Source organism: Ictidomys tridecemlineatus, chromosome 14 (assembly GCF_052094955.1).
Source record: "Ictidomys tridecemlineatus isolate mIctTri1 chromosome 14, mIctTri1.hap1, whole genome shotgun sequence".
NCBI lineage: Eukaryota > Metazoa > Chordata > Mammalia > Rodentia > Sciuridae > Ictidomys > Ictidomys tridecemlineatus.
In genome coordinates this window covers 2,913,393-2,940,677 of record NC_135490.1, presented here as the reverse complement: position 1 = coordinate 2,940,677, position 27,285 = coordinate 2,913,393, and the positions used below count along the sequence as shown (strand labels likewise).

At 43.0% G+C, this 27,285-nt stretch overlaps 1 protein-coding gene and 1 non-coding gene across 3 annotated transcripts in view; both read left to right on the top strand.

Moving 5' to 3' along the window:
• Window positions 1–27,285, top strand: part of Csmd1 (CUB and Sushi multiple domains 1) — a 1,629,066-nt gene that overhangs the window by 542,031 nt on the left and 1,059,750 nt on the right. The gene's annotated exons all lie outside the window — the stretch shown is intronic.
• Window positions 19,523–19,599, top strand: Trnav-cac (transfer RNA valine (anticodon CAC)). Its single transcript has one exon. It is a non-coding gene; the product is annotated as a tRNA-Val (tRNA).

The following is a 27,285-nucleotide window of genomic DNA, read 5'->3' as shown; positions in this document are numbered from 1 at the left end:
GGATCCCACCTTGAGTTAGTTCCATGTCTCCTGGGTCTCCTCCAGTCTGTGACAGTTCCTCAGTCTTCTTTGTTTTTCCTGACCTTGAAAATTTGGAACAGTACTGAACACATATTTCATACACTGCTGCTCAGTTTGAGTCTGTCTGGTATTTTATCATTTATTTGGTTTTGGCCAGAACACCACAGAAGTCTGAGCCCTTTCATTGCATGAGACCTGGAGAAGGCCTGTGGTAGACCCCTGTCTTCTCATAGTGTAAACCCTAACTGCTTGGTGAGGGGCTGTAGGTGGAGTGTCTCCATGGAAAGACACCCTCTCCTCTTTTCAAATTCATGGAACTCTCAGGAGAGCTACTTTGCCACTGTCAACATGTCCTATGTTCTCAAAGTTGTGTCTTAGCATCCAGTTTGACCAAAGATATTTAAAACTTACGAAGGCAAGTATAAAGCTGAAAGGGGTAGTGACTACATTCCAGCTCCAAAGGGTCATTAGTAGTGGGAGGGAGAGAGGGGGTGGGGAGAGAGGGGGGAGGGAGGGAGGAGGGAGAGGGGGAGGGGGGATGGAGGGAGAGAGAGGGTGGAGGGAGGGAGGGAGAGAAAGGGGGGAGGGAGGGAGGGAGAGAGAGAGGGGGATGGAGGGAGAGAGGGAGAGACAGAGAGGGAGGAAGAGAGAGAGGGAGAGGGAGAGAGGGAGAGGGAGAGAGAGGGAGGGAGGGAGAGGGAGAGGGGTCTTTCTCCTGGCGATTTCTCCAAATCTCATCATGCAAACAGCTTACATATTGAGTCAGCATACTTGTAAATGAAGCAGCCATTTTCTCATGTTTGTGTCACACCAATGTTAATTCAAAGCCCAGTTATTAATTCAGCACTTATTATTGTACAACGACTTGATTTTGACTGTGCATGGCTTGTGTAGCAGAGAGGTTTTGGAACAATCTATTTACAAATGTTAATAGAGAAAAAAGATTAAAAAACCCCCTCACTTTTCACGAATAACAACTAATCTGTTGGAAGCCAATGAGAACCACAATAGTATCTAGAGTGTAAGTGAACCGTGGAACTATTTAAGCACATACACTCTATTCCATCCATAAAATTGGATTTTTGTATCTACTATATTTTGCATTTATTTCACCTGCAGGGTTTGAAATCAAATACATAGTGGGAGTTATATTTTCCTATGGTTTAAAAGGAATAAGAATAAGGGAATTACAAGTTTATTTAAATATTGTTGCTTGCACTACACTTCTATTTTGATTTCCCATGATTGATATTATAAGGGTCATTTATAAGCACCTTTCTTAAGTACTGTGAAAAGAAATTCATGATAATTCACTTACTTCATTTGGGCAACCACAATTAGAGAAATGTATTAATTGTGAAAAAATATTCAGATATGTAACCATTTAAAAAATAGTTTTTAAAAGGTACCCAACTAAACATTTTTCTTTATAGTCTAATAGTTTGTGGGGGCAGCCTGCAAAATATTATAAATCAAAATTATACAACAAATAAAATTTTTGAAAGCTTAGTGGCAATATATGTATTGTTTTAATCAGCGTTTGCTGCTATGACCAAAGTATCTAACAAGAACAATTAGGGGAGGAAAAGTTTATTTAGGGATCATAGCTTTAGATTCTCAATCCATAGATAGCGGCTCTGTTCCTCAGGGCTCTAGATGAGGCACATCAGGACGGAAGAGTTGGCTGGGGGAAAGTAGGTCAGAACATGTGCCAGGAAGCAGAGAGACTCCACTCGCCAGACACAAAACACATACCCCAAAGCCTGACCCAGAGATCCGCCTCCTCCAGCCACACCCTATCTACCTCCAGTTAGCACCCAGATAATTAGGGGATCAATGCACTAATTAGATTAAACCCCTAACCAGATCATTTTACCTGGAAACCTTCTTGCATTGTCTTACACATGAGCAGTTGAGGTCACCTCATATCCAAACCACAACACTGGCCTTCCCCCAAACCAGGGCAGATTCACTTGCTATTCTGCTCTGACTATAAACCAAATGTAATCTCTGAACACATTCAGAATATACTCAGGTTGACTAATTAGTGATTTAAGGGGAGAAATCAGTTTAAACTCTCCACATGGAGAACTGGAATAGATTCAAAGAGTTTAGATAGAATGATTAAAAAAGAAGAAAAGGAGCCAAACTATTGGGATCCGCAGGAAGCTCTGCCCTGCCCCTGGTTTCTGGGCTGAGGGGACGCCACCCCTCCTGTTGCTCCCTCAGCCTCAGGGGTGACAGCGTTGTCTTTAATTCCTAACCTGTGATTAAATCTCTTCCTCTTGAGCTCCCTTGGTCCTTTCGAAAGACATAGTCAATTCTATGCATGAAAACCCACTATCTAAATCACCTTAGGATGGAAAAGAGCAGGGTGGCTGCCAGGACCCAGAGGGGGAGCCCTGCTTGTTGAGAAGCTCTGGATGCACAGGGAGGGGGAGGAGCTGCGGGCTCAGCTCCGTCCCACTCACCATGTGTCCCCTGGCCTGCTGAACAGCCTTGTGCTTTATTGGTGCTCAGTGACCGTGTGTGGAGTCAGGAGTGAGCACTGAACCAGTCACGTCAAACTCCCAAACAGTGTCGTGTCCAAATTTCCCCAAATCACAGGCAAGGGTCTCTAAAAATGTACCCCACACAGAGGCACGTACCATGGAAGACATCCCCCATGAATCAGGAGCATGGAGACCAGGACAGACACAGGTCGCACAGCTGCACAAGGACCTGCAACCCGAGAGAGTTTCAGAGAGTTAAAAGGCAGGGAGGTTAGAGGTGGGAGAACAATTGGTGCTCCCCTCCTGTTAACTTTCCCCTAGAAATGGTCAGGCCATTTACCACACACATAGACCAGCCACCCAGGTGTCAGATGGGACACAGTGACGTGAGGACGTAGGAGGAGATGTGTGGTGGGGTGCGAGAGTCACACAAAGAAATGCTTTGGAGTCTTTGCTAGTGACATTTCTATGGAGTTAGCAGAAAATATTTTAAAATAAACAATTTGCAGAAGCAAATCCCACTATGGGTCATATATAGTTATTAACAGTAGGTATTTCTAAAAGATGGAATTACAATAATTTTTATTTTCTTCTCAAAAAAATGTCTCAGCTTTCAAAATTTTCTAAAATGGCCATAGGTCATTTTGACAATCCAAGAAAATACTATTGGTATTGTCAGATATCAAAACGTGAAACACAGATGGTTAAAAAAAGAACCAATTTAAGATTTTGATATAATTATTAAGAATATTGATGTTAGAGCATAAATTCTACAGTGTGTTTCCATTTCTTTTGGTAAGCTGCATGCTGCATACTCATGATATACTGAATTATGAAAATATTATTCTCTAACTTCCAAACTTCCTTTAAAGTTCCTAAAAGTCTTCCTTTAAAGACTTAAAGGCAGCACTTTCTACCATGGACATCCTTTGCTACTCTGTGAAACAGCGGGTTCCCAGCACCAGGAGGGCCTGGGGAAATCTCTGCACATTCAAGAGCAGGCGTGAGGTGCTGTACCCCAAAGGCATTGTCCCTGTGTTCAGGTGGACAGAGGGGTTGTGCATATCTCCCCCTCAGAACTCTAGTTGGGTTTAAAAGCCTTAGAGAGTTAAGAATGCAGAGAGCTGATGTGGCCATAAGGGCAGCAAAGGTTGGAGGGAGGAGCATGGGCCTTCTGCGGCAGATGCCCCACCCACCCCAGCTGCACCTGTGCTTGCTACTGGGCACTGCTATCCCGCCACCTCTGTGCCATAGGCGTTTAGCCAGTGGCCCTTCATTCCTTTTGGAAGCTGACAGTGGGAAAGCTCATCCTCCTCAGAACTTAGTACAGCTCAGGACAAAAGCTACTCTGATGGAGTTTGCTGAGCCAGGAGGCTGAGGTGGATTATGGAGCTACAGAGGAGCTGGGGACTGGATCAGGTTGGCTCAGGACAAGGCAAGGTGGGAACCATTATCCCCAGATCATTGAGAACAGAAAGTATTTTCCTTTCAGAGTGTCCCTTTGTGAATGACAAATAGAGGTCACTGTCCCTGTGAACCAGAACAAGGAGGCTTTTGGAGGAAGGAGACTTTGTTTTCTGCAAATCGATTCACAGATGTGGCAGGCTCCACTTGTCCATACCAACACCCCACGTGTCCAGCTCAGCGTATGTGGACTTGAAAGCTCCACATGTCCTTCTGTTTTATGAGCTGACTCTCACAGTGTTCTGTATGGTTTCAGTAGAGTTGGGGTTTTAGGGCTGTTCACAAGCCTCTCAGACCCAATGCCATCTCTCTGACTTATCTGTGGTAGTATATTTTAATCTTCCTACCACGCACCTACCAAGAAGCATGCTTGAAACTCGTCACTGCTCTGCATAGGCCAGCCTGTCAGCCCTCACCCTCCTTCTCTGAGTCTTGTGGCTCTTCTGTTCCACGCTTAGACTCAAACACCTGGCACATTTGCTTTGGCCTCATTAGCCATATTTAATGAGCGAGTGTTCTGTCCAGGACTCCTGCTGTGGCTTCCAAGGATGGCTCTCCTCCCTTGGGCAGGAGCAACAGGACATCCTCTGTGCTCCTGCTCAGCTATCCCAGACTGACACCTTTATTTTTTTTTCCACTTAAAATATCTCTCAGCTGGCTGCAGTGGCCCATGCCTTTAATCCCAGCAGCTTTGGAGGCTGAGGCAGGAGAATTGCAAGTTCAGAGCCAGCCTCAGCAGCATAGTGAGACCCTGTGATGGGGATGTAGCTCAATGGCATGGCACTCTTGGGTTCATGGGTTCACTTCCCAGTACCAAAAAAAAAAAAAAAAAGATCTTTATACCTGCCCACCACCCCCTGAGGAAACCCTTCATGACCCACATGGTCTTCATCCCTCAGATTTCAAGACACACTCTGACCTTCTCCTCTACTTGTGGGACACTGCTGCTCATTCCTCATCAGCTGTGACTCCGCTGGCCCACCCTGCCCGGGCTCAGGCCTGGCTGCCGGCCAGCTGTTCTTCCCTCTGTGCAGCCAACAGACCTGTCACTTCCTGTTTCCCTTCTGAGTGGCTGTGGCCCACAGTGACCTTTTCTTTTTCTTACTGTGCTCCCCTGGTACCTGTCATCTCTCCATGCTTGACAGGAAGGGAGTTGGCTACATCCGACTCTAATTCTTAGCAAGCTGCCGTTTCTTCTATTCCATGAGAAGACAGTGGTCCTGGGCGTTGGGGACAGTAGTGCTCCTCTGCATTGGAGACAGTAGTGCTCCTTGGCGTTGGAGACAGTAGTGCTTCTCTGCGTTGGAGACAGTAGTGCTCCTTGGCGTTGGGGACAGTGCTCCTCTGTGTTGGAGACAGTGACTGTCAGATGCTCTGGGCTTCTTTCCTCCACGCCACCTCTGTTCCACGCTGCGGGTCTGCGGCATGCGGAACACAAGGGCCAAGGCTCGCCTATTGCTGAGAGCCATAGCCAAGTAGGAATGATGCATGGCATTTTTGGTTGAAAGGTGAAGCCAGCAAGCCATAGAGATGATATGATTATGTTAAGATGTGCATTCAAATGGATATTAGACCCCTGCTGTCCACCTCGGCCTGCTACTTTGGAGCTCTAGCGGGACTCCTGGAGAGTTCCCATTGGTTGGGGAAGTGCAGGAGGAGGGATTTGTCTGTTGGGGTAGTGTGGCCCTGGAGAACACCACCTGTGTGGTTCGGCATATTTCTTGGCCTGGAGAGTGCGTGGCATTGGTGGGAGTTTCAGAAATAAAGTTTGTTCCTGCTTGAGTGGCTCGTGATTTTGTGCCCAGCCAGACTGCGGCAGCCTATCTGGCACTTGGCCAGTAAGGGGACACGTGAAGCTACTTCTAGGTGTATGATGCACATTTGATGGCTAATTATAGTCTTAGGTTTTCAAATCAATTTGGCATTTTTTTTTTCCTGAAAATGTTTCTTCATTTATTGCAGCATATTATATAGACTGTTCCCTTAAAGGAATTTGTTAAATTTATTCAGAGGATACACCAAAGCCCTCTGAAAAAATGAAAGTGAGAATTTTCTTATTATTGCCTCATGAAGGGCTTCTTTTTAAAAGAAAATACAACAATATACATATGTGTATATCATTGTACATTTCCATACGTATATGTATATGTGTATTTATACACATGTATGGTCTTATATAATCTTTCAAGGATTCTTTAACTATATTGAATTCATCAAAGAGAAGTGCCCCAGGGAGAACTTGCTAATAAGATGACACAATGTTCCCTCCCTGGAGGGAATGAAGAGAGTGCAGAAGTGTTTCCTTCTAATTTAATTGAAGTGAAATCTTTCATTAAACTATCATAGCTCCCATAATATTTTTAGAATGGAAATCTTTGATATGTTCATGAATCACCACTGCACATAGGGAAATCAAATAAGATTAAATTAAATGATAATATTTAAGTACCAAACAGAAGTGAGCAGGATAATGCAGTGGTTTGGAAAGTTTATCAGAATAAAACTTTATTTTAAAAAAATAGTTTTAGAATTATAGAAAAATTGCAAAGAGAGTACAGAGTTCCCCTCTACTCACATACAGTCTCCCCTATTAGTAGCATCTTCATTACTATTGGTTGCAATTAATAAACCCATACAAATGCATTAATATTAACTGAATTCAGACATTGCATACTGTCCTTAGTTTCTACCTAATATGCTCTTGCTATTCCAGGGTTCCAGCCTGGTCCCACAGGACATTCAGCTGTCATGTATTTTTAGGATCCTCTTGGCTGTGACAGTTTCTCAGACTTTCTGTATTTTTGATGACCTTGACAATTCCAAGCAGCCCTGGTCAGGTGTAATGGGATTTTGCTGGTGATCTTAGGATTGGACTGTGACTGGGGTTGGGGGAGGTTGACACAGAGGTAGAGTGCATTCTGGTTCATTCCCTCTGAACATGACACATTGCTGAGGATGTTCAGCTTGGTCGTGGGCTGGGGTCATGTTCCTGGGGTCTCTCCCTGTGAAGTCAATACCTCTTTCTCTCTTGCTGTGTTCCTTGGAAGCAAGTCCCTGCATGACCACACTGGAAGGCGGAGGAGTATGGTTGCCTTGTGGGCACGGAGAATCTGTATGAAGCCTTCTGGGATCTTCTACACCATATGTTTATGTCAGTATGGACCCGAGTATATTCATCCGACACTTTGGGTTATAATCCAGTCCCCCCTCTCCCCACTTTGATTTTCAGCCTCGGCCCTAGGACATTTTTTCCATTGGTCCCTGCATCCTTGGGCATGCTTCCTCCAGGGTGGGCTGGGGTAGGTTAGGCTTGGTTAGGACTGTGGGCCCTTTCTTACTTCCTGGGAGTGCAGGTGCTCATCTTGCATGTTTCTGATCCCAGTCCTAACATGAACATTTCTCCAAGGAGCCTGCTTCCTTTTGTTTGGAAATAGATTATAAATTAACATCTATGTGTGCTCTTGAGTTTTTTTTTTATTCTATTGCCAGTCTACAGTGTTCACTAATCATCATGCAGAGAAGCACATGTGAAATACAGATGTGATGGTCACTTTCTGCAACTGGCTGCAAAGCACTGAGCATCTCATTTCACAGTCATTGCGCTTGGAAGCCTTCTCCTGAGATGCTTTCCTGAACAGAATCAGGAGATGGAATGAGAGGGAAGCACATGCCCAGGTCTTGCTTTCCACACGCTTTTCCTTCCTTCTGCTGAATGGCTGAGAGTGAGGTATAATCATCTCTGTATGGATTTGCAGGGTAGAGAATACAGTAGGAAAAATCTTTGTTTCCAGTCAAAGATTAGAAGTTGCTCTACTAAAATTGGACTTTGAACAAAGTCCAAGTCTGGCTCACTGCCTTCAGACCCTGCTGCCACTGGCAACTGCCCAGACCCCCCCAATGAATCTCACCATCATGTACCTGCATGACACTAACCAAAAAGAGAAAAGTACATAAAAGTAAATAGCAGAAGGTCAGTAGAGTAGAGGGAAGGGCACCGAAGGAGGGAAGAGGGGAGGGAAAGGGAAGACACTGCACTGAATTTGAGCAAGTTTTATTCCATGCTTTTTAAATCATGGAAAAATGAATCCTAATGTTATATATAACTAAAAAGAAACCAAAAAAGATTTAGAAATATAATAAAGAAAATAAGTTTAAAACAGAATATTTTAAAAAATTCATTTTGAAGCTGCATTTAAGATAATAATTAAAGGAAAAGACTCATGCTTCATGGAAGCTACTGCTTCTAGGCTCTTTCCCTAGTGGAAGCTCAAGCAAACAAAGCACCAAAAAACTGGACAGTGAGTCCTAGAGTCACCAGGACCTGGGTGTGAGCAGAGGATTTGGAAAGAAAAGTCCAGTGTGACGTGCCAGGCAGGGTGGAAGGGCCCAGGCAAATCAGAGCCTGAACTGGCCTTAACTCTGTGGGGCAGCTGCTGCACACTCACCATCAGTGTCAGGGAAGGACATCAAGCAGCCTGATAGAAAGCAGAGGAGCAGGGTCATGCTGGGTCTCGGCGCCCGCGTCTCTAGCCTGGCCTCAGGTTGCCACGGCTGGCAAAGGGAACAGCCTCTGAGGAGGACTGTCAGCAGAGCTAAGATTTAAAAAGAAACCTAAGCAAGGAAATGTGTGTGTGGGGAGAAGCACACATGATTTTGACTCTTTCAGCATAAGTCCACACTATGTATGCAGCAGAGCATTGACAAATCCCTTTTTTAAAATCTGCAGCAAAGGTGCAAATTTATTTTCAGCAAAATCGCCAAAACAATAAGGTATGAGCCTTCTGCATGTTATTTCATTGTTTTAAATTTTTAAAAATAATTGAGATTTCTGTGTGTATTTACTATCACCACCCATTAAAATGGAAAATGTCCTCATGAGTAAACAAGAATATAGTTAATAAATTGCCATCTGTGCTCTGTCAGAACAGAGGTATTTCTAAGTAAAATTTAAGCATATGAAATCCTCTTAAATGTGATTGTTGAGTGCCTTGATTAGGAGTCTACATTTGGGCTTTATTTTAGTCGGAGATATTTCAATATGCAGTATTATTGTTTTTTTTTAAACTGCAAAAATATAGAAAATAAGATAGGAAGTTGCTCTACTAAAATTATACTATTTAGAAACAATTCATGAGAAAAAACGTGTTTTAGAATCACTAGGAATATGTGGGACCAGATCATAGTAAACATGAGCTGCAAAGGGTCAGGAATTTGGGGTACGTTTCCTAGTTGTGTTAAGACCCTGGACAGGACCAAGAGGGCCTTGATGTCCCCTCATCTCAGATAGTGGGTAATTGTAAAGCCTTTCTGCTGATTGAGGTGCAGCTATCGTCAAGTCCTCCTGATGGTTCAGCCCCAGGTCTGTTTCTCCAGGACCTGGAGGCATCTGTCCAATGTAAGTCTTCCAGGGAGCAAGTTGCTGTCTCGGGTCTGCAGGGCAGGGCCCAGCTCTGGTCTGAAGCAGTCCTTTCTCCAGGGCCTTAGCTCTGCACACGATGAAAGCAAGCTTCACTTTCTTCAGAGGAGAACCGGGAGCTGAGAGATGAGCTGAGACCCTCAAAGACCGGAGGCTGGAGTCAGATTTTAGAGGGCAGAAAAAAAACTAGGTACACAGTAGGGATACACACATTGTGGACATATGTACGCAGTGCACCTGTGGTCCAAGACTTTGGATGGGGCAAGGAGATGCCTAGAAACAAAATCGTTTTACAAGACGTGTTAAGGGGTGAAAAAGGGAAATCTATGGTTAAGCATTGACTCTGGTCATCGTGGAAGAACTACCACATACAAACAGGAGCAGCTTTTACCTAGGGTTTGGTTGAGGCCATGTCACCTGCCCCTTGTTCTGTAGGAGTCTAATGCACAGCCATATTCTAGGTTCACTGTGAGCCTGAGCTCTGTGGAGAAAGCTAAATGTTCCTTTGTACAACAGAGGAAACACATTAAAAATGTAAATCTCTGTAAAGGTTGTCACTAATAACTTAGGTATAATTTTTAGATTCTTATGTTAAATCATATGAATTCAATTCTCTTGGTAACTTCAAAACTAATCCTTTATATTTAACTACTTAAACATGAATTTTGTAACTCAAATGAGTTATGGGTTTAGGTCGCCCTGGTGCACACTGAAGGGAAATATCGTGAGTTATAAAATCAGATAATAAAACGGCTCCCTTTTCTTTTAAAATTTAACCAATGATCTCCTAAGTTCCTCAATCTATAAAACTGATCACATCACTGTATAAAAACAGTGGTCTTCCTTCTGTAAACCTGATCAGTTCTGCCATTACTACTTTGACTGTTTTATGGTTCTGTTTCTGGTTTTGAGGAGGTGGAGGGGCCGTCAACCAGGGATAAGACAGGATTAAGTTTTTGGAGTACCAGTGTCATGCCACCCTGTTCATAGTTACATGATCTACTGTAGGCAGTAAATTTAATAACTCATTCTCTTTTGCAAATTATAAAGCAAACCCATGAAAGGCCCCCTTGAAGGAAATCATAAACCTATAGCAAGAATCCCCCCAAAGGGGCTTGTCAGAGGGCAAGGCTGACTTTGGAGCTCTTTGAGGCTGATCCCAAGCCACAAGGGGCAGAGCAGGTGGAGGAGCCTTGCAGGTCTGAGCATCAGCTAAGCTGCTGGGGCCCAGAGGTCTATGGGAGAGGACTCTGCTGCCTCACCCCCAAAGGCCAGTGTTTGTCACCAACAGGGCTCATTTCCTCCAGGGAACGATCCAGCCAGGACTTCTTCCTTCCTGTTTAGTTGCCATTTGAAACTCCCTGATCTGGCCTTCACCTGCTTGGCCTTCCTGAGGTCATTCAATAAGTCCCCCGAGAGCCTTTAAAAAATACAGACTTCGTGGACATTTCCCTCCTTGTACTCACTTAAATGAGGACACTTCTGTCATGATTCCCTTTTTATGACGTACTCATTGGAATTTTAATTTAGTTCTCAGAATCAAAATCAATCACATAGCCCAAGTCTGTCCTCAAATGTTGTTCTGTACTGGATCTCAGATTCTGGGCTCACTCTTTCTTTTACTAAGAAAAACTAAACTAAAAGGCTGCAAAGATAGAGTCAGGAGAGTACAGGAAGGAATCAGAGTTTGAACTTGAACTCCGTTACCTTGTGGTAGTGCATAGGACCGTGGCCAAGTTGCCAGACTTTCTGGGTCTCAGTTTTCTCATCTGTGAAATGGAAGTTCTGATTCTATCTGTCTCATCATGTTGTGATGGAACTCAGAGGTGTAAATATATTCAAGTGTTGAGAAATGTGCCCTGCACGTTAAGTGCTACACAAGTACATATCAAGCCAATTAAATTTCGGATGATGAAGTACAAAAAATAATTTGTATCTTATATTATTTCTGAACCTTTAGCAATTTTTCTTTGTTTTTGCCATTTTATCACGATTTTTGAGTGATTTACTATCGCTCTAAATTTATGTTTCTATTTTAAATCTTATAGTTTCAAAGGTTAACAAATTTTTCCATTCTACAAAGGATAACTCTGGAACTCAGAGATTCAGTAACTATTTCAGCAACTGTGGAGTTAGCTGGTGGAACAGGAGATAAAGGAACATCTGCTAGGACCCAAACTCCAGGTTTTCTTTTCTATCTAGCATCAATTTGAAGTATTTTAGTTGTACAAGAAATATACTCAACAAATACTAATCAAACTTCCTTTGTTAACTAAGAACTATTCAAGTCCCATGAAATATATTGAATTATTAAAAATATTTAAAATATTCACCTGCCCTGAGAAATCTAATTTTAATCTTAGAAGTCTTGCAATGATTAAATAATAGTAAAAAGAAAAACACTGTAAGCCTGGCTGTAGATTTTGCTGGCAAATATGTGGTTAAGGACAAGTTAGTTCAGTAAGTGCAACACAAACTTCAGGAGACTGCAGGATCTTGTAGAACTTAATAAAGTCTACTTATTTAGTTTTTTTAATTAAAGTTTTAAATTTTTTTTTAGTTGTAGATGAACATACTACCTTTTTATTTTTATTTTTATGTGGTACTGAGGATCAAATCAGTGCCCCGCACATGCAAGGCAAGCTCTCTACTGCTGAGCTGCGACCCCAGCCTGTACTTAATTAGTTTGAAAAACATTGCTTTGCTAGAAGAGCCTTGCAGCAGCTCAGTGCTAGGGCAGGAAGGGCCATGGTGTGGAGGGAGGAACAGGGCAACGGAGGGAAGCTGAGTGGCAGGGCTCATGAACTTGCGCACATTTGGAAACTAAACTAGAGGCAGTTGCTGGGACAGATGTTGCTCTGTCCAGCAGAGGCCGCTTGCTGCAACAGTGACGGATGCCACGCGTTTGCCAGGTGACAGTCAGTGTGACACATAGTCTACCCTCTCAGATCATCATCCCCCAGCCTGCAAAGAGGAAACTGAGCACACAGGGAGGTTTAGTAACTTGCCAGATCCCAGGTGCTAAGACACTGGAGGAGTCCCGCCCAAAGGAGGTGCTCAGGAACAAATAACCTGAGACCTCAGACAGGTGTGAGAGGGCTTGCCCAGCTGAACTTCCTCACCCATTGGACAGTCTCCAATGGACAAGTTTGCCTTTTTTGAATGTTGATGATTAATCTTGTGCGTGCTCAGGCTTGTGAGCTGCGCCCTCTGCACGGGCGAACCACCAGTGAGTCTAGTCCACAGGAGAGGGCTGGGGCTGCAGCTGATTTCTAATTTTAATCTTAGAATTCCTGCAGTGCTCATGGTGCATCCTCTGCCCTTTTGTTGACACAGACCACTTGGCATAGACAGGAACAGGATTGCGGGCCCGTGTGCACCACCCATGTCTGTAGGCAGATACTTGCCACCCCCATACCTAAGGCTTCACACTTGGATTAATTCTGGTACACTGGCAATGGAGTGCGCTGCAAACACAGGCCCACTAACTCTGGAGTTAGACCAGACCTTCACATGTTAGTTCCCAAGACCCAGCAACCCCTCAGCACAGGACAGGTGTCTCTTCATGCAGAGCAGGGAGCTATTTGTTTACTTGTGTTTGGGGAATTCATGGAAGACAAGGGGTTTAATCCTGTCTTTAAAAGATGGCTTGGGTTTAAACAACAGAGAACATATGACAGAAAAACCACTTCTTTAGTTGGTATGCTGATGAGGTATTAAGCCTCACTTTAACCTATGCTGGAGGGTCTAGTGCTTAGATTCTCGCACCTGAGTTGACCTTGAAGAATAACAATGCTGTATCGACTGCGTAGAGAGGAGCATTGAAGCCATATGTACAAAGCCTTAACCTATTGAATTAAAATTCTTTTAAATAAAGAGTAAAGAATTTCAGAAGGACAGACTTCCCTCTTTTTACAGGTGATATAGTTCTGGCTTTAGAGCTTTTAGTACATTGTTGAAATAGCTTATTACCAACTGAACTGGGCTAGAACCCCGATTTCTAGTTATCTACTCAGTTTCCTGAATTTATCAATATTTTATATTCCCCTACTGAATATTTTATCAGCATGTGCACTTACTCTCTCTCTGTGTATATGTGTGTGTATATATATATATATATATATATATATATATATATATACACAGTATTTTATACCCACACACTCACACTCACACACACACATATACCTGCATGTATACATGTCTGTATAAATTATATGAACATGTGCATAAATATGCATTAAGGATTATGGAAGTTTTGTACTAAATATATTAATGGTTTGTTTTTAAAAATATGTTCCCCATCTTGTATTTACATGATTATTGTGATCACTGGTAAAACTATATTTAAAATTCTTAGAGCATTTAAATCAAGGAATTTTGAGTGATTCACAGTTTGTTTACCCTCACCTTGGTTTACACAACTGGATAAAACATGATTGCTTTTGAAGTTACATACTTTTTTTGCTGTTGTTTGTTTGTTTGGTACCAGGGACTAAACTCAGAGACATACAACCACTGAGCCAGGCCTGTTTTGTGTTTTATTTAGAGATAGCATCTCACGGTTGCTTAGCTCCTTGTCATTGCTGAGGCTGGCTTTGAACTCGCCATTCTGCAGTCTCAGCCTCCTGAGCTGCTGGGATTACAGCAGCTGTGTACTCTTAAATTGAGAGATATTTTCTAATTATGCTATAGATATCTGACTTTTTATAATGAGAATGAGTATGTAAAACAAAGCAAGTCAGCAATGAAAGGAACTCATAAATTATCACATGGTATATTTATTTCCTATTAGTCCACTCTTGTCATCAAAGGTTTTCCTTAAAGGGCAGGACAGTAAATACCTTAGGTTTGTGGGCCCATATAGTTACCATTACATCTTTGTCACTTGCTGTTAGTGTAAAAAGATCCATAGATAATAAAGGAAATCATGGGTGTGGCTGGGCTGCAATTAAACTTTCTGTGTAGACCCTGAAATTTGAATTTCATTTTTTTAATATGCCTCAACCATTACAACCATTTAAAAATATAAAGTCATCTATTAGATACCGAGTCTCTGGTTTAATTCCTAGGTCCTGATCCATTTTTGAGTTAAGTTTTGTACATGGTGAGAGACAGGGGTTTAATTTCATTTTGTTGCATATGGATTTCCATTTTCTCAGCACCATTTGTTGAAGATGCTATCTTTTCTCCAGTGTTTTTGGCACCTTTGTATAATATAAGATAATTGTAATTTTTTGGGTTAATCTCTGTGTCCTCTATTCTGTACCATTGGTCTACCAGTCTGTTTGGTGCCAATACCATGCTGTTTTTGTTACTATTGCTCTGTAGTATAGTTTAAGGTCTGGTATAGTGATGCCACCTGTTTCACTTTTCCTGCTAAGGATTGCTTTAGCTATTCTGGTGTCTTATTTTTCAAGATGAATTTCATGATTGCTTTTTCTATTTCTATGAAGAATGCCATTGGGATTTTGATTGGAATTGCATTAAATCTGTATAGTGCTTTTGGTAGTATGGTCATTTTGATAATATTAATTCTGCCTGTCCAAGAGCAAGGTAGATCTTCCCGTCTTCTAAGGTCTTTTTGATGTCTCTCTTTAGGGTTCTGTATTTTTTATTGTATAAATCTTTCATCTCTTTCATTAAGTTGATTCCCAAGTATTTTACTTTTAGGCCCCAACTTCCTTAATAAGACTCCTATAGCACAAGAATTCAAACCAAGAACCAACAAGTGAGATGGAATCAAACTAAAAAAATTTCTTCTCAGCAAAAGAAACAATCTGTGAGGTGAACAGAGAGCCTACATTCTGGGAACAAATCTTTACCCTTCACACATCAGATAGAGCACTAATCTCTAGGGTATATAAAGAACTCAAAAAGCTAAGCACCGACAAAACAAGTAACCCAATCAACAAATGGGCCAACGACCTGAACAGACACTTCTCAGATGTGGATATACAATAAATCAACAAATATATGAAAAAATGCTCATCATCTCTAGAAATCTCACTCCAGTCAGAATGGCAGCTATTATGAAGACAAATAACAATAAATGTTGGCAAGGATGTAGGGAAAAAGGTACACTCATACATTGCTGGTAGGACTGCAAATTGGTGCAAAGCAGTATCGCAGTATCGCGATTCCTTGGAAATCCATTTGACCCAGCTATCTTTGGCTTACACCCAAAAGAATTAAAAACCATATATTACAGGACACAGCCACATCAATGTTTATAGCAGCACAATTCACAATAGCTAAATTGTGGAGTCAACCTAGATGCCCTTCAGTAGATGAATGGATAAAAAATGTGGCATATATACACAATAGGATTTTACTCAGCAATAAAAGAGAATAAAATCATGGCATTTGCAGGTAAATGGATGGCATTGGAGAAGATAATGATAAGTGAAGTTAGCCAATCCCAACAAGAAAAAAATGTCAAATGTTTTCTCTGATATAAGGAGGTTGACTTATAGTGAGGTAGAGAGGGGAACATGGGAGGACTAGATGAATTCTAGATAGGGCAGAGGGGTGGGAGGGAAAGGGAAGGGGCAGGGGATTAACAAGGGCAGGGGAATGTGATGGACATCATTATCCAAAGTACATGTATGAAGACACAAATTGGTGTAAACACACTTTATATACAACCAGAAATAAGAAAAATTGTACTGTATATGTGTAATAATAATTGTAATGCATTCCTCTATCATTTTTTAAATAAATAAAAAATAAATAAAAATCTAAAGTCATTCTTAGCTCAGAGGTCTTACAAATTTAAGTATCACCCAGATGGTACCCTCCTGATCTGGCCTTGACAGTTTCCCCACCACTGATAAAAGCAAAGCTTGAACAAGATGCATAGTGACACTCATTTGGAACTTAAAATAATATTATAACCCTCCAAGCACCATCCATCCCTGAATTCTGTAAAGTCTTCATCATTATACATGCATGGAAATTTTGAGAACAAGTCAAATTTGCTGATCATAGAATATGCATGATAGATACATGCAAGTATGAATACATGAATATGAACAGCGGCTCTCTTGTTCTCAGTCCAGGATAAGGGAAAGTAAAAGACACTTACATACATGTTACACCTGAGTTCTCATGCATTTCATAACAAGTAATGGGCTATTTAGTTGAAAATGTATCTTTTTCTTCTGCATATATAATTATGTTCATTAATATTTTTCATTAAAATATAAAGATTTAAGCTAGATATATAACACAAATTGTTATAAATTGTTTTGATATATCTAGCTCAACTCTTCTGACACTCCTCTTTCTTTCAGTATTTTAAAACAGACACTCCATATACTCCAAATATTTGGCCTGCATTCTTCTTTATAACAATTTAATTCGGACCTACTAAACTTTCGATGTTTTACAATGAAGAAAGCATTGAAAAAACTCTGTGTGTCTTCAAGCTATTTGAGAATGCTGCTGACGTTTCCTGAACCCTAGTATTATGCAGAAAATGGTGTTTTGCAGTGGTTTCTTCTGAGTTGCCCATTTCTAGCTGACTTAAAAATGACATGTGGGAAATAGCCCTTGGTAAAGTGGTACCATGCTGTTGGAAGGTGGAGAAGAAAATGCCTGCATGTGCCAATCGGTGAGTTCTTGACATTCTGGTCTTGCAATTGGTACTTGACATCTCACAAGACTGAGTTATTTGCTGAAGTGACATGGGCCCAGTTCTGCTGCTCTGTGAGTGGCTTAGACAACTGGCAGGATCTGGGGAGGCAGATCAAGGACTAAAGGGCCAGATTAGATCTGTACGTTTCTTGTTTAGCCCCTAAGACTCTAACTCTAATAATGGAAGAAGATCTTTCATTTGAAAGTATTTAACTGCTCTAAAAGGAAATGCATTACATGGATGAGAATTTACACACCAAATCCTATTTAAGATCAGGCACTGAGGTGAATTTGGATCGTTGATGACCAGTTCGGCATTTTAATCATAGCACTTCTCTTTCTATTGGAAAGTATTTTCTGAGCTTCAAGTACTTTACTTACTAGTCTTATAATTCACATTTTGAAATCAAAAGTAATGTGTTTGTTTCGATTTTAGGGGATCTGTTAATTATAATTTCAATGTCTAGTTATTAAAGAAAGGAACAGAAATATCTCAACCATTACTAAGTAGCCCAAGTGTAGACATGGCTCAGGGTTTTTTCCCTCTTGATCCCTGTAGCTTTCCTCAGCAGATGGCCCATGTTAGTGGCATATCTTAATCTTGGGGGGTCTCCATTGCAGCTTTGGCTTCATCCTTCTGTCTTCACGCATAATGCCCTGCTACTCTTTGCTTGGCCTCCCAAACCTCCTTTTGCAGTCTCAGTGGAAGCCTCCACAACCTCCTAACTCCAGCATTCTGTATTCCTGCAGAACAGGCACCATGTGTTTGACACTAAGGTGTGCTGCCATCCCACGGACCGTGGCTGCAGGAGCCTCTGCGGGCCTGGGCAGCTGAGCAAGCTGAAATGACTTCTTGGGTGTCCCTGTGTAAGCAGAGGACCCCTGTGGTCTCTTCTCAGAGGAATTTTCATTTTTACGTGCTTGAGCCTGAGATGGGTTTGGTGTTGCCAATTCCTGAGATGCCCTCAATTCATCTTTACTATTGTTTCTCAGTAAATTATTTAGCATCTCTTTAGTGGCTATCATCTCTATGACAACCATACCTTTCTTAGCCCCAGTTTTACTTGGACGTTTCTGGCCAAACTTCAAGAATTTCAAATATATTTGCTCTGCTTTCTGTGCCTGATTATCACAATTACCTTGGCTAAAAGCCACGAGCAATATTCATGCCACCTCCGAATGCTGCACTGCCTTGATGTTTCCTTCACCAGATTAATTACTCCATCACTTTTAAAGTCAGTCTCACAGAAAGTCTCAGAACATGAGCAAAATGTAAACATTTTTGCCAAAATGTAGCATGAATGGCTTCTAGTTCAATTTTCAATAGAATCCTCTTTCTCCTCTAAAACCACAGAATCCCAGTTTTTACTGTCCGTCTGCAGTCCAATCATCATTCCAGTTATCTAAGCTCTAATCAGAATCACTCATAAATTTCAGCTCACAATTCTAAAGCTTTTCCAGTTTGCATCTCTAAACTTTTCAAAATGTCTCCCCTACTCAAACCAGCTGCAATGGCTTCTGAGCCACATGCCCAGGTTAGTCAGAGAAATTGCCCCCCTCCTAACACCAATTTCTGTTTTAATTAGCTTTTTGTAGTTATGATTGAAAGACAAGAACAACTTTAAGGAGGAAAATTGATGTGAACTTATGATTTCAGGGGTTCAGTCCATTGTTGGCAAATTCCATAGCCCTTGGCCTGAGGTGAGGGAAAGCATCATAGCAGAAGGTCATGGGAGAGGAAAGCATGTCTGAACTTGACCACCAAGGAAGAGGAGGAGGAGGAGGGGGAGGAGGAGGGGGAGGGGGAGGAGGAGGAGGAGGAGGGGGAGGAGGAGGAGGAGGAGCGAGAGGAAAGAGGGACAGCTTTCTCTCTGCTCAGCAGAGAGAAAATCAAGACCTCAAATGCATGTGCTTATGACCTACTTTTTCCATCTACACTCTATCTATCTATACTTTCTGCCCAGTTAATCCATATCAGTGGATTAATCCACTAGTTTCTACCAGTTATATTCTAATAATTTCACCTCTGAAAATACTTGCATTTTGTCACATGTGAGGTTTTTGAGGATCCCTCATATCTGACCCACGGGGTGAGTTCTTTTTTTCTTTTTTTTCCCCCTTAAACGTGGTGCTCAATGTTCAAGGCCAGATGGGAAGTGGAGACTTGGTGAAGCCTAGCATCTATGTTTATTGCTAATGTACCCACCAGCTCTTCTCTACAAGAGTCAGTGATTAAAATTCATGGCTCTGATTTTCTCTTTGACATTCCAAGCCACATATTATAATTTTAGTTGAAGCAGATGTTTGGTTTCTCCCCTAGCATGCCATTTCAGTTGTTTCACTGGGAAACTGTGGGTTTTAATAGATATGAAATGAGCAGCTTAATGAATATTAGAATGGATTTTCTAACCCCCAAAGGAGGTGCGACTATTGAAGTATCCTGTCATTTAACACCCAATAGTTGGCTGCTTTGGCATGTAAAAACTTCATGGGTCGGGGCTATAGCTCAGTTGGTAGAGTGCTTGCTTCACATGCACAAGGCCCTGGGTTCAATCCCCAGCTCCACCAAAACAAAACAAACAGAACAGAGAGCCTGGGGGATGTGCTGGACACCCTGGCCCACGTGAGGAAGCAGTGTGTCATGTACCCTCATATAGGGCTAATGACTCAGAAAGAGTTCCTGAACACCTTTTTGGCTGGCAGTTTCTGTGAACCAGATGACCCCTGATTAAGTATGGGTCACCAAGGAGAGAAACTGGTTTAAATGATGGAGTCATTTATAGGGCAGCAAATAAGTAAATCAGGTGTGCCTTGTGAAGGGAAGAAATCTCCAAGATCCCCCAAACTGTGCTTCACTGAGCAGATGTTTTTCTGACTCCTGCTTTGGAATTCTGCAAGGTAACTCAGGAGAGGGATCTGAAGTGGGTCTGAGAAGGTCTGCCCGAGGCTGGGGCCCGTGGCTCTGCTCCAGTGCCTCCTTGGCCTCTCTGGGCACTTGGCACTCCTCAGGTGCTTAGCATGTTCCTCAGCTAGCCAAGCTCTAGTCCCCCGCCCTTCATTCCTTATTTCTGAAATCAAGAACACGTCTCAACATGCCAAATCGAGCTCAGGAGGTAAGATGTTTCCTAATAAAGGGGAAAAATTGTAACTCAAATAGTGGAAATGCCCCTGTGCTGGTGAGTCCACATAGGCACTCCGTGCCTTCCAGCCCACCTCTCCCGTGCTTCAGGACCCTCTTCCTGGCTTCAATCACTGTTGAGTCTCCTAGGAAAAGTCAGATTTGATAGCAAGATACCACATGCAGGACTCAGATGTAGCTCAGTGGCTGACCACTTGCTTGGCACCTTCAATGCCCTATTACCGCAAAAAATAAACAATCAAAAATTAAAATGCAGTCAATGCATTTGACCAATTTCACTTAGATAAACTAAATTCTGCAAATTAATGTGATACTACTTCTTATAAAAATTAAGTGAGGTCGATAAAACCTGTTTTTACACTATTTTGATAACCTAATACATTATGACTTGGGAAGTACCACCCTCAACAAATGCCGTTACTGTCTTCTTTAATGTGTGGTGCTACTCAGCAGCTTTCACCATGACTATGAACCCTCACGTATGATGATGTATGTTTGCCTAATCCCTCCTTGCACCAGCTTCTGAGATGATCGTGGCTGACAACCAATACAAACCAAAATAAGCAGACACTCCTTATTTGAGCCAATTTGAAATGGATGGCCATGCAGCTTCTGAGGGGAAGTGTCTACAGTTTGTACCAGAATGACTGGTGACTCTCAGAGCTGCGTGTCTTATTTTTATTTTTGAAAGTAAGATTTGAAGTGTGTTTATTCTTTTAAAGGGCTATTGTTGAAAAAAATACATGACCCAAATTTAAATAACTTGCTTTGTGTCACTCTGGACAAACAGTGTGATTTTTTCTCAAATTTTGTTCCTTATAATCCAATGAGGGGATCACATAGGCAACTTGTACCATCTTTTCCAGGAAGCACATTCTGTGTTCCTTGAAACTGGACTCACTAAAACTGCGTTTGAGGGATATTTCACACTCTCTGTGGGTTGGCCAAGCAGCATCTTTGGAGCCCTGTTCTTCAGCGTTTTCAATAGCTCTTCCTCTTGGTAGATGTGCCACCTGGCATCTGATCTCCAAGGCTGGACATGCACTGTGAGGAAGAGGAGGAAGAAGACAGGAGGAACAGGAGTCACACATATTTTCTGAATGGCCTTTTACTGCAGTGGAGGAAATGTTTGGCACTGAGCAATCACCCCTTCCCAGCCGTCTCAGGCAACCCGGGTTTCCAGAAGGACAGGTGGGATTCTGGGACCTGGAGCAGGTTCAGGAGAAGCAGAGAAGCTGGATGGTGCTGCTGAGGAGCAGCACACCTGGAATAAACTGCCAGCTGAGCTGTTCTGTGACTTCTGTGAGGCTCTGGACGCCTCTGAGGTTACCTGCTCCCTCCGCCCCTCCAATCCCCAGCCAGTGCCTCAACCGCGCTTTCCCTTGCAGGTGCAGGAGGGTTAGTGAGTCCACGTCGATGAGGAAGGTCCCATCCCACCTTCCACCAGGGGCCAGGCCCTTGCTGCTCAGTCTCATGTGTGCCTGGGCCGTAGGAGGCCGAGTCAGTGTGATCCTGAGGATGGAGGCTGATGAGATAAACCAGAGCACCCTTTAAGCTTCCTGTACCTTCTCAGCATCTGCAACACCACTGTGTGCCCTCTGGGCAGCTGGAGCTCAGAGCTAGTGCACTCCAGGGGCTGACTATGGGTTCTGACCTGTTGATGGCCAGCCCACCCATGGCTCCAGTCCTCCTGAGTGAGGCTTCAGGGCTCCCCAAAGCTGCCTCTTGCTTCACTCAAGTTCCTAAACAACTCACAGAGCCCTGCAGACACCAGGGAGGGGTCTTAAGGCCCGAAGGAAGGACCATGGAGATTTCATGGTAAGGACCAAACGTGTTTTGGATGCACCTAGCCTGGCAACAAAGGGCTGCTCACATGCCAGGGCTCAGCTTTCAGAGAGTCTTATTTGATCTGAGCTAAAGGTGAGCCTCTGAGTGAAGGAAAAGGCAGGATTCCAGAGCTTGGGGACCGGTGCTATTACTTTGGATCCCTTAAGTCTACAGCATACATTTGTTTTGCTAAAGCTTGGCATTATAAAGGTCATGGCTCAACCTTTTCTCTCATGTGAACATTTTGGTTCCCTGAATTTTCTTAAAGGTAACATCACATGCTTAAAAAATAATCTGACTGCAAAAATAACCGGCAAGGCCATATAGCATTTTAGTTTTTAAAAATTTAGAGAGACAAGTAGCTTAATGTCAGAAAGATGAGCTTTGGTATTTGGGAAATGTAAATTATCTTCTGACTATTTAGAGGTGTGAGAAATTGGCCACATTTCAAAATTTTTTGAAATATTTTGAGGGTGTGAAATTGTGAGATTTCAGAAATAAATACTAGTTTGCTAGGACTATTTGATTCCCATGTGTGAAGCTTTCACATCATTTTTTGGACATGAGCATGGCATGCAGTGGGAAGCCAGGAGTGGGGAAAGGCAGGTCCCCATGCGGCTCTGTTTGCTCAGGGTGTGACCGCCATCAGCCCTGTGGTTGAATCTCTCTCATCATTAGAGAGGAGGTGGCAACACTTCCTGCACTTACGACAGATTTTGGTCCCGACATAACACTTGCCTCTGGTCATGCTCTTCTGTGGCACTCAGGCTTCTGCCTAAGGTTTAGAGAGACAGCTTTCCCCTGCTGCAGAGACTGCTTTGAAAACCACTGATCTACAACAAACTCCACAAAGATGATGGGTCCATGACTAAGCACTTACACTCCTCAGGTGGATTGCTAGGGAAAGCAGGGTTATCTACAGAAATTGCACCCATGCATCACATTTGCAAGTTTGTTTGGATCAAAGTGAATTTCACTTGTTTTCAAACTTCAGATGATTCTCCATTTTTGCAAAGTATGAGATTTCATGGGTCATGTTAATAATGCCTAACTGAATCAGCAAGAATGGGAGGTCTCACCTGCATGAACAGTTGCCCTTTCACCTCGTCTTGATCTCATGGTACCACCCCAGAGCATGCTGAGGCCCAACTGGTTCAAAAAGAACAGCTATGATGTCACATGGCTTAGGGGACAGACAGGCAGATGAGCCACAGGAGCATGTTTTCTCCTTAGAAGTCACATTGATTCAACTGAGTCTTGGATGAAGGAGCAGGGAGAGCATCAAGGTAGCATGTTGGCTGCAATTTCAATTCTGGGTGCCACAGAGCATGGCCCAAGGGTCTTCTCCAGGCATGATTTATATTTAAGCATATGAACTTGCAACACATACACACATACATACACACCATCTATTTATTGAGAAATGTTCAAGATACCTGCAGATAGGAGTTAGGTACTTTGCAGGTAAATGGTTGGGGCTAAAGAATATCATGCTAAGCAAAATAAGTCAATCCCAAAACACCAAAGGCTGAATGTTTTCTCTGATATGTAGATGCTAATTCATAATAAGGTGGGGAGACTAGGGGAAATAGAGGAATTTTGCATTAGGCAGAGGGGAGTGAGGGGAATAGAGGAGTTAGGGGGTAGAAAATATAGCAGAACAAATCATATATTATTACCCTATGGACATATATAACTATATGACCGGTGGGATTCTACATCATGTATAGCCAGAAGAATGAGAAATCATACTCCATTATATATGACGTATCAAAGTGCATTGTACTGTGACTGTAACTAATTAAAACAAATTAAAAAATAATAAATCAGGATTAGACATAGAAAAATGCATGTGAATAATAGCCACATGTACAGCACAGCACCGATGGAGTTATGAAACAGTGACAGTGACAGTGTCCCCTTGGTGATCCTGGGCACTGGGTAACTGCTTGAAATACAGGTGACTTCCCACCATTGCTGTGGGCTGGTGGACTCTCACTCACCCTCTGGGGCCAGCGGCAGTGTCCTCTTCTCTAACCTCTCTAGGCCATCTGACTCCTGCCGCACCTCCCTGCTGTTCCTGTTCCCGTGCCCCCTCCTCACCTGAACCCCTGGGGAAGGGCTGCACTCTGGGGCAGGAGGAACAGACAGCCATGGGTACTTGTTCTGCGTTTTTCATTTTCTACCCGTCCTACCCAGCACGTTGCCTCAGACGGTGGTCATATTCACTAAATATCTGTTGGGGAAAAACAAAACGACCCCCCCACATCCTCTCTTTAACACTGAAGCTGGCCTGGAACTTGCCGTCCTCCCTCCCCAGCCTCTGAGTCACTGGGACTGCCGGGGTGGCTGTGCCTGGCTCTTCACTCTCTTTATATGTAACTAACCTATGCTTGCTCTTCCTGAGTCACTGGTTCGGGTTTACCTGGGAATATCGGAGCCCCTTGTAACTGATCATTTCTTGTTTGCTCTTTGTGCCACATTATAGGAAACTCACAAGAAAATCAGTGGCCCGTTTAGCACTGGGTAGGTTATTCTTCTAATTCACTTTATTATTGTATCCTCTATGTGCCGCAGTCCGGCTGCAGCAAACTAACTGGGGGGTGATGAGCAACTTGTGTACATCGATACAGCAGGAGTGGGAGCCTTTTATTGTAGGACAGGAAGGGTATTTATACATTGCACACAGCTTATCTTAATTAACATAAACTAGATACAACAGTCAACCAATAAGGAATCTCCACACTTAATGGCTCGCTGGCGTTACTTCACAAACCCCTCCCTCTGGCAAAATGCCAGGTGCCATCCTGACTTGTTTACAGACCCTAACATTTCCCCCTTTTTTTTAATTTAAATAACGACCATAGTGGTTTTTACACAAACATCATAAATAATGTGCTACAAGCAGAAGGGGAGGATACAAAATGCCACAATACCAAGCCAATTGATGGCTTCATGCAAGAAGCCCTTGGAAAAATTATACCAGCAATGACACTGTTAGCAAAGATACCGAGTTACAATTTGTTGTAGATCACAGTTTGTTGTCTCAGTCCAGGTAAAGCAGTGTCTCAATAGATTAACTCACTGTCCAGGTAAATCACAGTCCAGGTAAGTTCTGCAGGCAGCTAGCTTGATCCGAAGTCTCCTTCGGTTCTCAGCAACACTGGAAATTCTTCCACCCTCGTCCTCACCTGCACTGGGATGAAGGCAGGAACTCCGGCAATGATGCTTAAGAAAATCCTGAAGTATTCCAGCAGGCGCTAAGAAAACAACCTTCTGAACAATTTCGCACATTATCTCAAGGTTTTTTACATTTGAAATAGGCCTTAATGGCACTCATTACTCCTTAGCTTCCAGGTGTGGGAGAACCATTGTAGTTACTGGCCTTGGAAATGATCAAACTTCAGGGATGGGCTGTCTTCCACCTTCAGCAGGGCATCCCCAGAGGGCCCTGGGGAGAGTGGGGAGTGTTCCTGACTCAAACTGCCACTGGGCACAGGGAGCAAGAGCCTGGGAGACTGTGCCTGGGGACAGGTCTGGATTTGGGCTCTTGAAGTGGCTTCCCGCTCCCCGGGTGGGGGCGGGGAAGAGCCGGCTGCTGCTGCTTGGAAAGTCCTTGCTGCGCCATGACCGGCTCTGGCACGTGGCAGCCACCACGCAGATTCACGCACCCTCCAGTAACGAAAAGTATTCAGTAATAGCCTTTTGCTGCAACTTTTTTCCTGATAATCCTCCTTCTTCTGAACTTTGTTTTTCTTTCTGACCAGAGTTCCCGGACTTCCATCAACGCATGCCCTAACTATTCTTTGTTCCACTGGGGTGCCTCTTTCCCTTATCAATTTACCTAACACCCCTTCCATATTTTCATCACAAAGACAATACAATACTCTGAGACAAAACAAGACACAAACATACTGTATCAATCTTCTCCATTCTCTCAAAATGGCCATTTTTCCTCTTACCCTGTCTAGGGACAGGCAGATTTGCTCCAGTCCTATCTAGGGGCAGGCAGCTTTTCCTCCTCGTCAACTTACCCCAGAGTGTCCCGGGGCTCCTGGTACGGGCCACCATCTGCCGCAGTCCGGATGCAGCAAAATAACTGGGGGGTGACGAGCAACTTGTGTACATTGATACAGCAGGAGTGGGAGCCTTTTATTGTAGGACAGGAGGGGTATTTATACATTCCACACAGCTTATCTTAATTAGCATAAACTAGATACAGCAGTCAACCAATAAGGAATCTCCACACTTAATGGCTCGCTGGCGTTACTTCACAAACCCCTCCCTCTGGCAAAATGCCAGGCACCATCCTGACTTGTTTACAGACCCTAACATGTATGGACTTTGGAAGTTTCCAGAAATCTGTTTTTGAACAGCAAAGGGTACCACAACTTCTGAAGTGATTATAGACCACCTCTGAAGTCACCGAAATCCAGTCCAGTAGGATGGCAGCAGATCCTACCACACACGTAGCCCTGTGCTACGTCTTCAGACAACAGGGGGGTTTGTCAAGATAAGAGACATTGTGATTGCGTGCACGTGGAAGATTACAGCATGCTAGTGCTCCTGCAGCCAGAGCCCAGAGCAGATGGCCACTGTCCACACTCCTTCTGGGTGTCTTTAACAATAGGCTAAAGAAGCGTATTTCTCTAAGTTTTATTTAGAATAAGGCTTATCTTATAATTCCATCAGTAAATTATAACTTAGTCTTATAATTTCTTTTATTGTACAGTATATCTCTGGTGTCTATGTTTGGCTAGAAAATTCAGATAATATTATATATTTAAAAAAACAAAGTCTTCGAGAAATGCCTCCCACCTCCAAATCAAAGTTCATGTTATTTCGGTTTTGACTGAAGAATCTTAGAGTTTATGCATCCTCTGATTGGAGAGGGTCAATGGGAGTTTCTCCTGTTACAATCAGGAATGCGCATCTTGTATCCAGCCTGCTGTGGCTTACAAATATACCTAATGAAAGCTAAATAAGCTAGTTAGGAGTGAAGCTAAACCTGGGACACAGATTCTCTGAGTGTCAGGCCAAAGTTTCAAATCAACTTTCTTTATTGAAAAAATATAACTTCTGAGAAATGAGAGAAGAATAAGGTGGGGGGTTGTTGAAGGTAATCGTCAGTCTAGAAAATCAGAAGAGAAGCCGGGGCTTGTCCAGGTGGAGAGGGTGTGGGGGGCTCTCTTCCTCTTCCTCCACATCCCTCCCTGCAAGACCTTTCCATGTTGTCACTTGGGGAAACCAACCTGTCCATTAAGAGTGAGAAAGATATTTGAGGTCCA